The sequence below is a fragment of the Carcharhinus amblyrhynchos genome, chromosome 14 (assembly GCF_965287045.1).
Source record: "Carcharhinus amblyrhynchos chromosome 14, sCarAmb.v2.hapA, whole genome shotgun sequence".
Taxonomy (NCBI): Eukaryota; Metazoa; Chordata; class Chondrichthyes; order Carcharhiniformes; family Carcharhinidae; genus Carcharhinus; species Carcharhinus amblyrhynchos.
Window position 1 is genome coordinate 73,354,914 of NC_137337.1, and position 16,993 is coordinate 73,371,906.

General features: G+C 45.5%; 1 protein-coding gene across 5 annotated transcripts in view; it reads left to right on the forward strand.

Annotated features, from left to right (window-relative positions):
• Positions 1–16,993, forward strand: part of LOC145352783 (alpha-(1,6)-fucosyltransferase) — a 565,169-nt gene that overhangs the window by 71,905 nt on the left and 476,271 nt on the right. Inside the window, exons 2-3 of one of the 5 annotated variants that reach the window (XM_080203100.1) lie at positions 2,234–2,289; positions 5,068–5,140. The exons of 2 other annotated variants lie outside the window; for them this stretch is intronic. The gene's annotated coding sequence lies outside the window, so the exon portion shown is untranslated. The remainder of the gene's footprint in view (positions 1–2,233; positions 2,290–5,067; positions 5,141–16,993) is intronic. 2 more of the 5 variants (XM_080203101.1, XM_080203102.1) reach the window with 2 other exon arrangements.

Genomic DNA, 16,993 nt, shown 5'->3' on the forward strand with positions numbered 1-16,993 from the left:
CTAGAATTGTGAAGAATGAGGGGCGATCTCACTGAAATGTGTGAAATTTTTGCAGGATGGATGTAGCTAAGATGTTTCCCCTGGTTGGTGAGTCTAAACCAGGGAGGCATCATCTTAGGATGAAGGGTGGACCATTTGGGTCTGAGGAATTTCTTCACTCAGTGGGTGGTAAATCTTTGGGATTCTTTACTCCAGAGCAGTATGGAATGTCAATCATCGAGCATGTTCATAGGAGACATTAATAGATTTCTGGAAACTATTGACAATAGGTGACGTAGAGATAATGTAGGAAATTGGTGTTGAATGGCAGAACAGGCTTGATGGGCTGAATGGCCTACCCCATTCTATTTTTTAAATTTTTATTAGCATTACAAGTAAGTTTTCATTAACGCTGCAATGAAGCTACTGTGAAAATCTTCTAGTCGCCACACTCCGGTGCCCGTTTGGGTGCACTGAGGGAGAATTTAGCATGAAAATACAGCATGTCTTTGGAACCAAAAGAGAAAATGCTGGAAAATCTCAGCAGGTCTGGCAGCATCTGTAAGGAGAGAAAAGAGCAGACATTTCGAGTCCAGATGACCTTTTGTCAAAGCTTTTTTTTTTGTCAGCTTTGACACAGGGTCGTCTGGACTCGAAAGGTCAGCTGTTTTCTCTCCTTAACAGATGCTGCCAGACCTGCTGAGATTTTCCAGCATTTTCTCTTTTGGTTTCAGATTCCAGCATCCGCAGTAATTTTGCTTTGATCCAGCATGTCTTTGGGATTGTGGGAGGGAACCGGAGGAAACCCACCCAGCCATGGAGAAAGTGCGTATTCAGCACAGAGAGTGACCCAAGCTGGGAATCAAACCCGGGACCCTGGCGCTGTGGGGCAGCAGCGCCAACCACTGTGCCACCATGCTGTGCCATTCTCAACCATATTGTACTCTAAGAATCAAACACGAGCTGACAAAATAACCTGTATGAATCCACCGTGATCTGTGTGTAAGGTATGCCCGCTTCCACCTTGTGTTAAATTGTTGTCCTTCCAAAATTGCCTTTCTTTAGTCATCCTTCTTGTGATTATAGTTAAACACACAAGAAAAAAATGTCTTGGATGTGCAAATCCACTGAAAGCTAATGAATTGTCTCCACTTAGAGTTTAATGAAATTTGAACTCTACTTCTGCAAATGCCCACTTCTGATTTTAGATCAAACCTAAAGTGTGTAATTGGACACCAGCTTAATCTTTCCCCTTGGAGAATGTTTGATGGATGAATTTTGTGATCAGTGGTTCATTTTTGGTTTGACTACATATTTTTCAACTCTCGTACGCTTTAGCCTTTTTCAGTCTTTGAAAGATGAGTGCCTTTCTGATCCGTTTTTCTCACATTTCCATCCAAATATTTGCACTGTTGCGTTAATGTTTTAGGACGGCGCAGTGGTTAGCACTGCTGTCTCTCAGCGCCAGGGACCCGGGTTTGATTCCCGGCCTCGGGTCACCAGCAACAATCCCCATCTCCGTAACCCTGTGTAATTACCCTCACAGCACCCCCTAATACTAAGGGTCAATTTAGCACGGCCAATCCATCTAACCCGCACATCTTTGGACTGTGGGTGGAAACCAGAGCACATGGAGGAAACCCATGCAGGAATGGGGAGAATGTGCGCAGGCAGTGACCCAAGCCAGGAATTGAACCCGGGTCCTTGGCACTGTGAGGCTGCAATGCTAACCACTGTGCCACCCACGTGGTCAAGAATTTTCTTCTCTCATCCTCTCTGCTGGGTCTAGTCTTCCAGCGTGTGGGAGCTGCTGTTGCTCCTGGATTTTTGAAAATGCTTCGAGTGGCAGCACGGTGGTTAGCACAACTCCAAGGACCCGGATTCGATTCCCAGCTTGGGTCACTGTCTGTGTGGAGTTTGCACATTCTCTCCGTGTCTGCTTGAGTTTCCTCCCACAGTCCAGAGATGTGCGGGTTAGGTCGATTTGGCCATGCTAAAATTGCCCATTAGTGTTATGGAGGCCAGCAGGATAAATATGGGGGGGTTACAGAAATGGGGGCTGGGCGGGATTGTTGCTGGTGACAATAGGGGCTGAGTGGGATAGTGGTCGCGTCAGACTCTTTGGGCTGAATGGCCTCCTTCTGCACTGTGTGGATCCTATAAGCGAACTTTGTCTCCCCTCCCTGAAGTTGCTGTGTACCTTCACCTTGTGTTCGAGTTCCCCGCTGAAGGCTGAATTCTGTCTCTCTTGCAGTTGCCTCCTGTCTTGTCATCCACCTGAATATTGCCTGCAAGAGGGAATAAAATAAGGTAATTTATACCCTAATGTGCTGTGGGTAGTGAGCATTCAATCTCCTTTATAACGGAATTCACACACATTGATGTATCATTTAGAATCCAGCGTTCTGTCATTGTAGTTTAAAATTACGATTCCCCTCAAATTTACATTGCCAGACACAACAAAAGCTACGAGGTGTACCGTTCCCTCATATCCTGACATTTAAAGTAGCACTGTCTTTCGAAATTTTTAAAAACCCTTTCTGCAAATGAATATTGTAATTTAGCTTGCCATGTAACAGGACTCCAAGCTGTACCGCTATTGAAAAAATAACAAAGTTTGAAGTTTATTCATTAGTGTCACAAGCATGCTTACATTAACACTGCAATGAAGTTGCACTTGGCGTAATGACTTCAGTGAGGTTGGCCTCTTGGAATATGAGCTCCCTGTTTGGGTAGGGGATTATGGCTTCTGTCAGGGAGCTCGTACTCGAAGACGCCAACCTCACGGGCCTCGATGAAGTCGTTACACTTGGCCCTCCTCTGTCAAGCAAAATGAGCGGGATCAAGAAACATAAGGTGGGATTTTACGGCTTTGTTCCGCCCGAGGTCACCGGACATTTCCATTGTCCGCTCCGCGCGGGCAAGCCAGTAGAATTCTGATGGTAGTTTGCAGCCTTGGAGCAGCACAGAGTAATAGGGTAAAAATCTTCTTGGTACAAAGAATAGTACAGCACAGGAACAGGCCCTTCGGCCCTCCAAGCCAGCACTGATCACATTTATCTATCTCGACCAACTGCTTATATCCCTCTACTCCCTGTTGGTTCACATGCCTATCAAGATAAGCCTTAAATGTGGCTAACGTATCTGCCTCAACCACCTCACTTGGCAGTGCAGTGCAGGCCCCAGTAAGCTGGTTATGAGCCCTAAGTGAGATACTGGTTTGTGTAATCAGTTTTGAACTCTCATGAATTTCTGCGCATGTCCGTAAGTTAATAACGTCACAGGATAACATTATCAACTGGGTAGAGTGGACGTGGAGAGGATGTTTCCACTAGTAGGGAAAACTAGAACCAGAGGGCATAGCCCCAGGCTAAAGGGTCGATTCTTTAAAACAGAGATGAGGAGGAATTTCTTCAGCCAGAGAGTGGTGAATCTGTGGAACTCTTTGCCGCAGAAGGCTGTGGAGGCCAGGTCATTGAGTGTCTTTATGACAGAGAGATAGATAGGTTCTTGATTAATAAGGGGATCAGGGGTTATGGGGAAAAGGCAGGAGAATGGGGGTGAGGAAAATAATCAGCCATGATTGAATGGTGGAGCAGACTCAATGAGCCGAGTGGCCTAATTCTGCTCCTATGTCTTATGATAGCTGACCAACGTAACCTTTATCGTTGGAAGCAATAAAGGAGACTTGAGGAGAAGAGGAAGGAGGGGCTGAAGATTTCCTTTCAGATTAATGAGTGTTTTGTTTTGCTGAGATTCTAGCTGAAGGATAGCGTTGAGCTTTCCCCGAGAGTGTTTTTGATGTTTGCCATTCTTTGGTAAGTTTTAACCTTATTCAAACATCTCATTTCCTGTTGTGTCACTTTTTGCACTTCCGTGTCAGCAGAAGCAACTTGCACTGATAACTCACTTCCGCTCCATTGCTATGGTGGGATTGTTTGCTAGTTGCTATTGAATAGTTGTCAGGTAGAGTGGCTAACTGGAATCTGATTATGAGCAAAATTCTCACTTATGAGTGATCCTATACCAACAAATATTTGCTCACTCCCTGTTGAACAAAGAGGAGATTTAACAGAATTCAATTTTAAAATGTTATTGAAGGATTTCAATAGGTTGGAGAGAAAAAGAGTACAGTATAATGATTATTAATAATAATCCTTAATTTTTTTCTTTCATTCATGGGCATCGCTGGCTGGCCAGCATTTATTGCCCATCCCTTGTTGCCCACGGGCATAGATTCATAGAGGTTTACAGTATGGAAACAGGCCCTTTGGCCCAACTTGTTCATGCTGCCCAGTTTTTACAATTAAGCTAGTCCCAATTACTTGCGTTTGGTCCACATCCTGCTATAGATATCCCATGTAACTCTCTTGATGCTTTTTAAAAGATAAAATTGCACTCGCCTCTACTACTATTTCTGGCAGCTTGTTCCACACACTGGTTTGTTTCCACAGACCAGCCTCCCATTCATTGACTTTGTTTACACTTCCCGCTGCATTTGGCAAAGCAGCCAGCATAATTAAGGATGCCACACACCCTGGATATTCTCTCTTCCACCTTCTTCCGTTGCAAAAGTCTAAGGTCACGTACCAGCAGACTCAAGGACAGCTTCTCCGCTGCTGTCAGACTTTTGAGTGGACTTAGCTTGCATGAAGTTGATCTTTCTGTACACCCCAGCTATGACTGTAACACTATATTCTGCATTCTCTTGTTTCCATCTCTATGAAGAGTATGCTTTGTAAGAAACAATGCTTTTCACTGTATACTACTACATGTGACAATGATAAACCAAATCAAAAACACTCACCTTCACCCTCTGGACCCTTTTACACCTCTTTCCTCTCACCTTAAACCTATGTCTAATTTTAGATTCCCCTACCTTTGGGAAAAGATATTGACTATCTAGCTGATCTGTGCCCCTCATTATTTTATGGGCCTCCATAAGATCACCCCTAAGCCTCCTACGCTCCAGGGCAAAAATCCCGGCCTACCCAACCTCTCCTTGTAACTCAAACCATCAAATTCTGGTAGCATCCTAATAAACCTTTTCTGCACTCTTCTAGTTTAATAATATCTTTTCTATAATAGGGTGACCAGAACAGTACACAGTGAGAGTCAACCACATTGCTGAGGCTCTAGAGTCCCACGTAGGCCAGACCAGGTAAGGATGGCAGATTTCCCTCCCTAAAGGACATTAGTGAACCAGATGGATTTTTCCGACAATGGTTTTACGGTCATTCCCAAATTTTTTTTGATATTGAATTCAAATTCTACCATCTGTCCCGGCAGGATTCAAACCTGGGTCCCCAGAATGTGAGCTGAGTTCCTGGATTAATAGTCTCGTGATAATACCACTAGGCCAACGACTCCCCAAGAGTAAGAGTAAAATGCTGGAAGCCTGGAGGCGAAAATGCCAGAAATACTCAGCTGGTCTGGCAGCATCTGTGGAGAGATGAACAGAGTTCACGACTGGAATTCTCCAGCCGTTCGTCCCCCGCCGCCATTGACAGCGGGAACGGAGAATCCCAGCTGTGGGCATGGTCGGGGAATCCAACCCTACGTTTTGGGTCCAGATAACCCTTTGTCAAAGCTGGGAAAAGTTTGAGATGTAACAGATGTGGAGCAATGAGGCGGGAGGAACAGGACTAAAACTTAAGGTGGGATGGAAGGCAGGAGGGAGTAAAATGATAGAGCCCTTTGGACCCGTGCATGAAACGCTTCCATCACTTAATTTCGCAATAAGATTATAGCATGTCCTTTGACATGTCAGTTTCCAATTAGAATTGGAGAAATGCATTTAGGACAGAGCGCAGGACAATTTTGTTTTGCATGTTTGGTAATATTGTGAAATGCTTTGCCACTAGCCATGTTTGAGACAGAGGTGATTGCTCAAGAGTAAACTGACAGGAGGCGAGAGCAGGGTAACAGACGTCATTTTTGGATTCCTCTAGCGAAGAGATAGCGAAGCCACAAGGGATCAAAATGGAAGAGTCTCAAAATGGGCGGCACGGTGGCACAATGGTTAACACTGCTGCCTCCCAGCTCCAGGGACCGGGGTTCGATTCTGGCCTTGGGTGTCTGTCTGCGTGAGGTTTGCATGTTCTCCCCGTCTCTGTTTCCTCCCATAGTCCAAGGATGTGTAGGTTAAGTGGATTGTCAATGCCAAAATTGCCCCTGAGTGACCCAAGATGTGTCGGTTAAGTGGAATTAACCGTGGTAAATGTGTGGGGTTACAGGAATAAGGTGGGGGGGAGGAAAAGGGTCTGGGTAAGATCCTCTTGTCGGTGAGTCGGTGCAGACTCGATTGGCTGAATGGCCTAGTCTGCACTGTAGGGATTCTATGAAATGTTAACCCAGTTTCCTTCTCTACAGACACTGCCAGACCGGCTGAGTCCTGCACTTTCTGCTTTTATTACTGAACAGCTTTGTTCTGCTATAAACCTCAATGGCTCCATAGCTACTGGTATCCTTGGTATGATAAGAAATAATTGCCATGTAAACCCTCAGCACTTCAACAATACCTGGCACCTGGATTTATGTGGCGCCTTATTCTTAAACGTGAGTGGAGAGGAGAGCTGTCCAAAGGCATGATTGAAGAGGGACATTTTGAGGAGGCTTTCAGGGTAGTGAGAAAAGTGGAGGAAGTTTGGGGACGTTGTCCTACAGTGCAGTTTATTGGCCTAAAAACATCACCACACTATCCTCGCGTTGGTATTTTCCTCTTGTGTGCTGACATTAAAAAGACTGCACCCAGGTCATTTCATACAGACTCCTCCGTAGCGCTCGCAAGATGAAGTGGGAGAGACTTTTGCAGTGACCGAGGGAGACTAGGGCCAGGGTACCCCGATCTTGTTTGACCCCATCACAAGAATTTGGCGCTCAGCCAAAACTTCATTCTCTGCAGCGGGATTGGAGAATCCCAGGTGAGGGTGGCCTAGTTTGGGATGAAGGTGGTAAGAAGCAGTGACTGGCCATCAAACCAAACTTGACCAATGAGATGAAGTAGATAGACTTGGGGCCGGATTCTCCGACTTCATCCGCGGCTGGAATTCTCCAGTCCCGCTGCAGCGAATGAATTTTTGGCTGAGCGTCAAATCCTCGGCGGCGCGGTATGAATTCCGGCCTCAGTCTCTCATTCCTCCCCTTGATGTGGGGATGCTGGTGTTGGACTGGGGTGGGCACAGAAAGAAGTCTCACAACACCAGGTTAAAGTTCAACAGGTTTATTTGGAATCATGAGCTTTCAGAGTGCTGCTCCTTCCTCAGGTGAGTGAGTGACTCACCCGCGGAAGGAAGGGGCTGGGCTCCGAAAGCTCGCGATTCCAAATAAACCTGTTGGACTTTAACCTGGTGTTGTGAAAGTCCCTCCCTTGAGTTAGCGAGCTGTGAAACCTTTCTGGTGGGGGATTGAATCATCCATCTACAGGCTGACTCTATACTACCTGCCAGCAAATAAACTGAAGGAGACACTTCCCTCTAACGTTTTCATACATGGCCCCTAGATTTCCCTACATGGAATGAACATTATTCGTTTAATCATTGTAAAAAGTGACTCCCAAGACCCACAGCTCACTTTGCAGTCATACTGGCCTCATTATCATGAAGTCCCTTTCCTGTGAGGTTTATATTGTTTGTAGTTCTTGTTACTGAAAAGTATTTGATAAATATCGGAGTTCCAAGGTGTTACTCTGTTTGATTAATGGCGCTTCAGTTATTCCACGTTGGAGACCTGCAAATGACTGTAATTTTGGCATAATTATACAGCAGAAATTTATTTCTTAATTAGATAGGATTATTCTTTCAGGGGGTGAAGGATAAAACATCTAACAAGCTGAGTGTGGGGACCGAACCTATCCACGTCCTCTAACTTGCTTGTTTGGTGGAAGTGTTAAATAGTGGAACAAATTATTCATTATCATTAGATGGTGACATTGGACTTGCCCGATCCAAATTGTACAGATGACAAGTGTTTGACTTTTACACCGTAACACAAACAAAAAATATACCTTAAAGTCCTCCTGCTGACAGGTGTAATGCAGCCTGAACCTTATTAAGACATCTCCAACCTCCAGTGTCACTGTTGGTTTATCAGTGGAATGATGGTATTTATGGTTTGCAGTGAAATTTGTTGATCTTATACCCTGGGCAAATGCCTTCCCTGACACCGAGTTTTTCAGTTTATTGGTTACATTACTGGACTAGTGACTAGGGACTTGGACTAATGTTTGTTGGGCTGGGATTTTCCAGACCCGCCGTATTGACTTCAGTGAGGCCCAAGAGGTTGGCATTTGATTTATTACTGTCACATGTATTAGTATACAGTGAAAAGTATTGCTATACAGACAAAGCATACCGTTCATAGAGAAGGAAATGAGAGGGTGCAGAATGCAATGTTACAGTCACAGCTAGGGTGTAGAGAAAGATCAACTTAATGCAAGGTATGGCCATTCGAAAGTCTGACGACAGCAGGGAAGAAGCTGTTCTTGAATCAGTTGGTACATGACCTCAGATTCTTGTATCTTTTTCCCGATGGAAGAAGGTGGAAGAGAGAATGTCCAGGGTGCGTGAGGTCCTTGGTTATGCTGGCTGCTTTGCCGAGGCAGCGGGAAGTGTAGACAGAGTCAGTGGATGGGAGGCTGGTTCACATGATGGATTGGGCTACATTCACGACCTTTTGTAGTTTCTTGCAGTCCTGGGTAGAGCAGGAGCCCATACCAAGCTGTGATACAACCAGAAAGAATGCTTTCTATGGTGCATCTGTAAAAGCTGAAAATGTTGGAGTATGAGCTCCCAGATGGAGGCCATAATTCCATCCAATCAGGGACTCCAAGAATCCAACCTCATTCAAGTCATGACACCTAGTGTAACCACTTTGCAGATTAGGTTGATTTGACCATGCTAAATTTCCCCTTAATTGTTGGGGGATTAGCAGAGTAAGTACGTGGGGTTGCAGGGATAGGGCCTGGGTGGGAATGTGGTTGGTGCAGGCTCAATGGGCCAAATGGCCTCTTTTTGCACTTCAGGGATTCTATAGTTCTCATTTTGCTTGTACTGCAAGATACAGGGTTTTTTTTTCAATGATCATGCAATGTAGTCAGTTACAGTCTGATAGCAATCTTATGACCCAGTAGACTGTGTCTATGTATTTAATTATATTGTCATTCGATGATGTTCAGTAAAACTGTGCTGTTCCAGTGCAGGGCAGTTTATCAAATATAAAGCTGCACGCTGACTCATCAAAGCTTTTAGATAAGTGTTTGAAAGCTGACTTTGCTGTTTATTTAGTAAACCAGAAGCATCATTAATTTTGTTTTTAAATTGAGCACTTTTGTGTCAGCTGCCTCAGTGGTGTTGAATTTCAGAATTGTGCCGTGAACCAGTTCTTGAAATCTTGCCAACTTGTCGAGGGGGTTTGTGCAGAGTCTCACGGTAATTAGAGACGGACTTCAGCGTGACGCCCACTACAGGGGGTGTGGGCAACTTGTGTGATTGAGGTTTTTTTTAATTCTGTCAGGGGATGGGAGTGTCGCTGGTTGGGCCAACATTCACTTCCTATCCCTAATTGCCCTTGAACTGGGTGGCCTGCTAGACCAGATCTGAGGGGCAGTTAACCACAAGAGAGAAAGTGCTGGAAAATCTCAGCGGGTCTGGCAGCATCTGTGAGGAGAGAAAAGAGCTGATTTTCCGGCATTTTCTCGTTTGGTTTCAGATGCCAGCATTTGCAAGAGTCAGCCACATTGCTGGAGTCATATGTAGACCAGAGCAAGTGAGGATGACAGATTCCCTTCTCTAAAGTGACATGAGTTAACCAAATAGGATTTTACGACAAGTGACAATAGTTTCATGGTCATCAGTAGATTCTTAATTCCAGATTTCTCCATCTGCTGTGGTGGGATTTGAACCTCGGTCCCCAATGCATTATGTTGGGTCCCTGGATTGCTAATGCAGTAGCAACACCGCTATGCCATCTTTGCCCTGTGGGAGGAAACCAGAGCATCCAGAAGAAACCTACGTAGACACGAGGATAATATTCAGACTCCACACAGATAGTGACCTGAGGTCAGAATCGAACCCGGGTCCCTGGTGCTGTGAGGCAGCAGTGCTAACCACTGCGTTGCCCTGCTGCCCCACTATCTGAGGATATCCAGACAAGGGCAGGGAAGAGGCAGTTGATAGATTCCAGTTGTAATATTGACCCAGATTTTGTAGTTTTAATAATGGGGGCACTGTCAGTGATTGCCATTGTTTAAAAGGTTAAATAAGACAGCGTGTTCACCTATCCAAGCCTTTTGCACCCTGTAAGCACTGTGTGAATCAAATGGTAATGTCACTGTGATTTGGCTGTTGAGATTCGTTGTGATTTTGTTGGAACTTCCCTCTTTATATTCGGTGCCTTTCTCAACTGGGCCAGGTGTTTTATTGTTGCACTCGTGATCCTGTCAGTGTCAGGTGACATGGGCCTTTTCCCCCACAGGTCCAATTAAAATAGTTCTGACCACAAACATAGATTTCGTGTGATTTTGAATTCTTGCCTTGAAGCATTTGGCTCGATTCTTGCAATGGACTCAGTTGGTAGCATCGTGCGCTATTTGGATTAGTCGCAACCGTACTTCACCGCAAGTTCCAATTCCTGTTTGGATGCAGTGTTGCTAAAGTAAATGGATAAATATCTCGAGGATCAAGGCAGTTTCCCATTTGGGTAGTGAAGATATGGAGGAACGGAAGGGTTAATTGACCTGGTTAATGGGCAGAAGGTGAAGGCCATTGAGTCAGTGGGCCCAAAATGAGAGGGAGCAAAGAATTCAGTTTATAAGGACATAAGAACTAGGAGCAGGAGTCGGCCATCTGGCCCCTCGAGCCTGCTCCGCCATTCAATAAGATCATGGCTGATCTTATTGTGGACTCAGCTCCATTTACCTGTCCACTCACCATAACTCTTAATTCCTTTACTGTTCAAAAATGTATCTATCCTTGTCTTAAAAATATTCAATGAGGGAGCCTCAACTGCTTCACTGGGCAGGGAATTGTTCACAACCCTTTGTGTGAAGAAGTTCCTCCTCAACTCAGTCCTAAATCTGCTCTCCCTTATTTTGAGGCCATGCCTCCTAGTTCTAGTTTCACCCGCCAGTGGAAACAACTTCCCTGCTTCTATCTTATCTATTCCCGTCATAATCTTATATGTTTCTATAAAATCTCCCCTCATTCTTCTAAATTCCAGTGAGTATAGCCCTAGTCTGCTCAGTCTGTCCACATAAGCCAACCCTCTCAACTCCGGAATCAACCTAGTGAATCTTCTCTGCACCCTCTCCAGTGCCAGTATATCCTTTCTCAAGTTAGGAGACCAAAACTGTACACAGTACTCCAGGTGTGGCCTCGCTAGCACCTTATACAGCTGCAACATAACCTCGCTGTTTTTAAACTCCATCCCTCTAGCAATGAAGGACAGAATTCCATTTGCCTCCTTAGTTATCTGTTACACCTGCAAACCAACTCCTTGAGATTCATGCACAAGGACACCCAGGTCCCTCTGCACAGCAGCATGCTGCAATTTTTTACCATTTATACAATCGTCCATTTTGCTGTCATTCCGATCAAAATGGCCCAGCATCACTGCTCTCTATGGTGATGTGATAAAGCTTGTACTTGCTGTGATTTTTCTTTTTGCTTCATGCACACAGCTAACCCCCTTGAAGCAGTTATGTTATTTTTGCTGCTGGATATTGAATAGATTACTGCCGGATATCAAACAATATTGCAGCATCAAATACTGTTTGACTTCCAGAGGAACGTGACAACCCTGTGAAAGGTAAAATGCTTCTATCATAGAAACCCTACTGTGCAGAAGGAGGCCATTTGGCCCATTGAGACTGCACCGATCACAATCCCACCCCAGGCCTTATCCCCACATATTTACCCCTCTAATTCCTCGAATGCACCCATTGCAGGCAACTTAGCATGGCTAATCAACCTAATACGCATATCTTTGGACTTTGAGAGGAAACCGGAGCATCCAGAGGAAACCCACGCAGACATGGGGAGAACATGCACACTGCATAGTCAGTGATCCAAGCCTGGGATTGAACCCAGGTCCCTGGAGCTGTGAGGCAGCAGTGCTAACCACTGTGCCACCATGCCGCCCATATCACTTGCTAGCAGGATAATGCACTGGGTTCTTAAGCACATCTCCTTTAGAATTCTTCCTGGGCTGAGCTTGGATGCTTGAGTTGGAACTAATTGCGTGTGTTTCTGAGGATATGCAGAGATCTACTGTGAGGCATCAGTGCTAACCACCGTGTCACACACTATCTGAGGATATCCAGGGAGGAGGCAGTAATTAGCTTCCAGTTGTAATATTGACCCAGATTTTGCAGTTTTAACAACGGGGACACAGTCAGTGCTGCCATTGTTAAAAGGTTAATAAGACAGTATTCGCACCAATCCAGTCCAATCGAGGTGATGCAGTGGTTAGCACCGCTGCCCCACAACACCAGGGACCCGGTTCAATTCCGGCCTCGGGTTACTGCCTGTGTGGAGGTTACACATTCTCCCCGTGTCTGCGTGGGTTTTCTCTGGCTGCTGCGGTTTCCTCCTCCAGTCCAACAATGTGCGGGTTAGGTTGATTGGCCATGCTAAATTGCCCCTTAGTGTCAGGGGGATTAGGACTGTACATACATGGGGTTATGGGCATGGAGCCTGGGTGGGATCGTGGTCGGTGCAGACTCGATGGGCTGAATGGCCTCCTGCACTGCAGATTCTATGATTCTCTTCATACCTGCCACTTCCCGCAAATGAAGCAACAGCGGATAAATCTCTTCTTTGTGTAAAAAAAAAAACTGGTTACTGCGATTGTGTGTGTGTGTGAAGTGACCATCTGAATGTCAATCAGTTAACAGCGCAGTTTGATCGAATGCTTTCCATCCCCTTTGTGGCTGTTTCTGCTGTAGACACCACTTGGAGAAAGCTTTTGTCAACGTAGACTTAAACACAGTCCTTGCAAATCGCTTTCACACTCTTACGCCCCCTCACTCTCCTGCACACATGCTGTTCAACAGCCAATGTCACGTTGGCTAAACAGGACATGGAGAAGAGCTGAGAGTTGTCTCTCATTACGGAGAAACTCCTTCACTTGTTTGGCTAAGATGGACTGTTTGTGGAACCGGAAATGCAAATATATTAGAATCCATAGAATCCCTACAGTGCAGGAGGAGGCCATTCAGTCCATCGAGCCTGTACTGACCACAACCCCACCCGCACCCTATCTTCATAATCCTATATATTTACCCTGCTGATCCTCTGACAATTTAGTCTGACCAATCAATCTAACCCACACATCTTTGGAGTGTGGGAGGAAACTGGAGCATCCGAAGGAAACCCACACAGACACGAGGAGAATGTGCAAACTCCACAGAGTCGGCGACCCAAGCTGGGAGTCGGGTCCCTAGCGCTGTGAGGCAGCAGTGCTAACCGCTGTGCCGTCCTGCTGTCCCATATTCCCCCTTTGTTAGGTGAAAGTATTGTGGGTTACAGAACCAAGTTGGGTAAATGGATTTAAGCTGCAGATTAGTTGCGATCTCAATGCATATTAATCACAGAATACTATAATGCAGGAGAGGCCCATCAAGTCTGCATCAACCCATGAAATGCCTTGACCTGTCCACCTAATCCCACTCGCCAGCACTTGGCCCGTCAGAATGTTATGCTGTGCCAAGTGCTCACCCAGGTACTTTTCAAAGGATGTGAGGCATCTTGCTGCCTCCACCACCCTTCCAGGCAGTGCATTCCAGACCGTCACTACGCTCTGGGTAAAAAAAAAATTTCCTCAAATCTCCTCCAAACCTCCCATCCCTCACTTTTAACTTGTCCCCTCGCGACTGACCCTTCAACAAAGGGGAACAGTTGCCCCCCTACCCACCCTGTCCGTGCCCCTCATAATCTTGAACATTGAGGTAGGTTTGGGGCTGGAAGTGTTTCTGTGGCACTGTGCATTAGGTGCTGAAATAACACAAAGTACCTTCGCGAATTCTGCTTATTTGTACATCACGTTGTACTTGAAACAGCACAAGTGTTTCTTAAACCTATTGTGAACAAACTTGCACTTAACCGCTACTGATCTAAGTCTACAGGTGGCCCAGTGATCGAAAACTGTTTTCACCCCTCGTCTGTAATGCTAAATTATTTGTATTTGTTATGGGATGTAGGTCTTCATGGTGAGCTTGGTGGCATCTCAAATTGTCCTGGGGGGTGGAGGGAAAAGTTGGTGAGTTACCTTGAAGTGGTTAGGGGTGGCACAGTGGTCAGCACTGCTGCCTCACAGCTCCAGGGTCCTGGGTTCGATTCCTGGCTTGGGTCCCTGTCTGTGTGGAGTTTGCATGTTCTCCCCGTGCCTGTGTGGGTTTCCTCCGGGTACTCCGGTTTCCCCCCACAGTCCAAAGATGTGTGGATTAGGTGGATTTGCCGTGCTAAATTGCCCCTTGGTGTCAGGGGGATTATGAGGGTAAATGTATGGGGTTAGGGTTTGGGTGGGATTGTGATTGGCGCAGACTCGATGGGCTGAATGGCCTCCTTCTGCACTGTAGAATTTTGAGTCTAAATAGTACAGTTTGTATTCTGACAGCACATCCAGAAGTGCTATTGGCAAGGGAGTTGTGAGATTACGATCTGCGGAAATGTCTTATTGTGTGAGTTGTTCGGTGGTAGTTTTCCCTCAGACCTGCTATCCTGGGCCTACTCGGTGGTCAAGGTTGTTGGTTTGGGAGATTGTGTCAAAGTCGTCTACTCTGAAACAGAAGACTCGGTTCTCCGGCTGTGTTACGATAGTTGTTGTCAGCAATTAGGATGTCTGTGAGTGAAGGAAGTGAAAGATAAGCCAGGCGTTTTGGTCCTGATAGTTTGCTAACCGCAACTGGGACGTAGGGATATTTGGTGAGAGCAGGTTTGAGTTGTGGTGATGGCCAGGAATGGCTTACAGACTTACGACCTGAGACCTGAAATGCCACAATAAGGCCATTTGGCCCTTTTGAACTCGTGCTAGTTCTTTGCAAGAACCACACAGTCGCAATCCCCTACTCTTGTCCAAGACGCCTGCCGATATTGACCCCTCGGGTTTAGAACCAAGAGTACTTTTGACTCATAGAATCATAGAATCCTTTGGCTTTTGGCCAAACTGTCCATGCCAACCAAAATGCCCATCCAAGCCAACCCCATTTGCGTGCATTTGGCCCATATCCCTCTAAACCTTTCCTATCCATGTATCTGTCCAAATGCCTTTTAAATGTTGTCAAAGTCTTTTCCTCAAATACTTCCACAACACCAGGTTAAAGTCCAACAGATTAATTTGGTAGCACAAACTTTCGGAGTAATCCTTCTCCTCCAAGGAAGGAGCAGCAACGCTCCGAAAGCTCATGCTACCAGATAAACCTGTTGGACTTTAACCTGTTATTACGAGACTTCTTACTGTGCCTACCCCAGTCCAACGCCAGCATCTCCACATCATGTCAATCACTTTCTCCGGCAGCTTATTCCACATATGTGCCGCCCTCTGTTTAAAAATATATGTTGCTCCTCAGATTCCCATTAATTCTTTCCCCTCTTGACGTAAACCTATGCCCTAGTTCTCGATTCTCCAACCCTGGGAAAAAGGTTGAGTGCATTCACCCTATTCATGCTTCTTATGATCTTCTATACCTCTACAAGATCATCCCTCAATCCTCTTCGCTCCAAAGAAAAATGTCCTAACCTGTCTAATATTTCCCTGTATCTCAGTCCCTTGAGTCCTGGCAACATCCCTATAAATCTGTTCTGCACTCTCTTCAGCTTAATAACATCTTTCCTGTGACCAAGACTGAACACAGTACTCCAAGTGTGGCCTCACCAATATCCTGTAAAACTGCAACATAACTTCCCAACTTGTATACTCAGACTCGTGCCAAAAGCTGCCTTCATTGCCCTATCTACCTGTGACTCCATCTTTAGAGAACCGTGCACCTGAATTCCAAGGTCCCTCTACTCCATGATACTCCGTAAAGCCCTACCATTCACCGTGAAAGTCTTCTCTTGATCTGACTTTCCAAAATACAACACCTCACCACTTATCCATATTGAACTCCATTGTCCATTTCTCGGCCCACTTCCCCAGCTTGATCAAGATCCTGCTGCAATTTTGGGTAACCTTCCTCTCTGTCTGCCAGACCTGCTATTTTACTGTCATCTGCAAACCCACTGATCCTGCCTTGTTACGTTCTCATCCTCTGAATTTTACAATGTTTGTTTTAAAGAGGAATTGTAAATTGAACCCAGATGTTTTGCAAGAGATATGAAATAAATTGCTGGCCTGAAAATGCAGAGTTTATTAGAATTCCACAGTAAGCGCACAGTTCTTTCAACATCTTATTTCAGTTTGCGAGATTGGTGTCTGTAATCAGCGAAGCTCGGTGTAATGTCTGATGATGATGATCAAAGAAGTTGTTTTCTCTGAATGGAAAGGAACAGCCAGGTATTGCTAAATTAGAACAGAAAGTGCTGGAAATGCTCAGCAGGTCTGGCCAGCATTTTCTGTTTTGAATTTTAGATTCCTGGCATCTGCCATATTGTGCGTTTTGACTGATGCTGGATGTTACAACACATTGCGGATGGAAACCATTGTGAGAGAGAACTCCCTGATCTCACCACGCAGTCATCAATGAATTGAACAACACCTCATCTTCCGGCTTGAAGCTTCACAGCCTTCCGTTCTTAGTATTGGGTTCAACAGCTTCAGATCATTTGCTCTACCCCACCGCGCCCCCTTTGGTTTTTATCCTATTTTATTTAGTTTTTTTTACTGTTCTTTACCTTTTATTTCTTTGTCTGTCTTTCTTTTTTTCTTCCCCCCCAACACTTACTCCCTACTTCATCCCCCTTTCCCTTACCTTTTCTCCCCCCACTTCCCCTTTTCTACATTGCACCTCTGTCCCATTCCACCCCCACCCCCAGTATCTGTTTACAGCTTCTGTGCCAGTTGGCCATTCACACCCTCT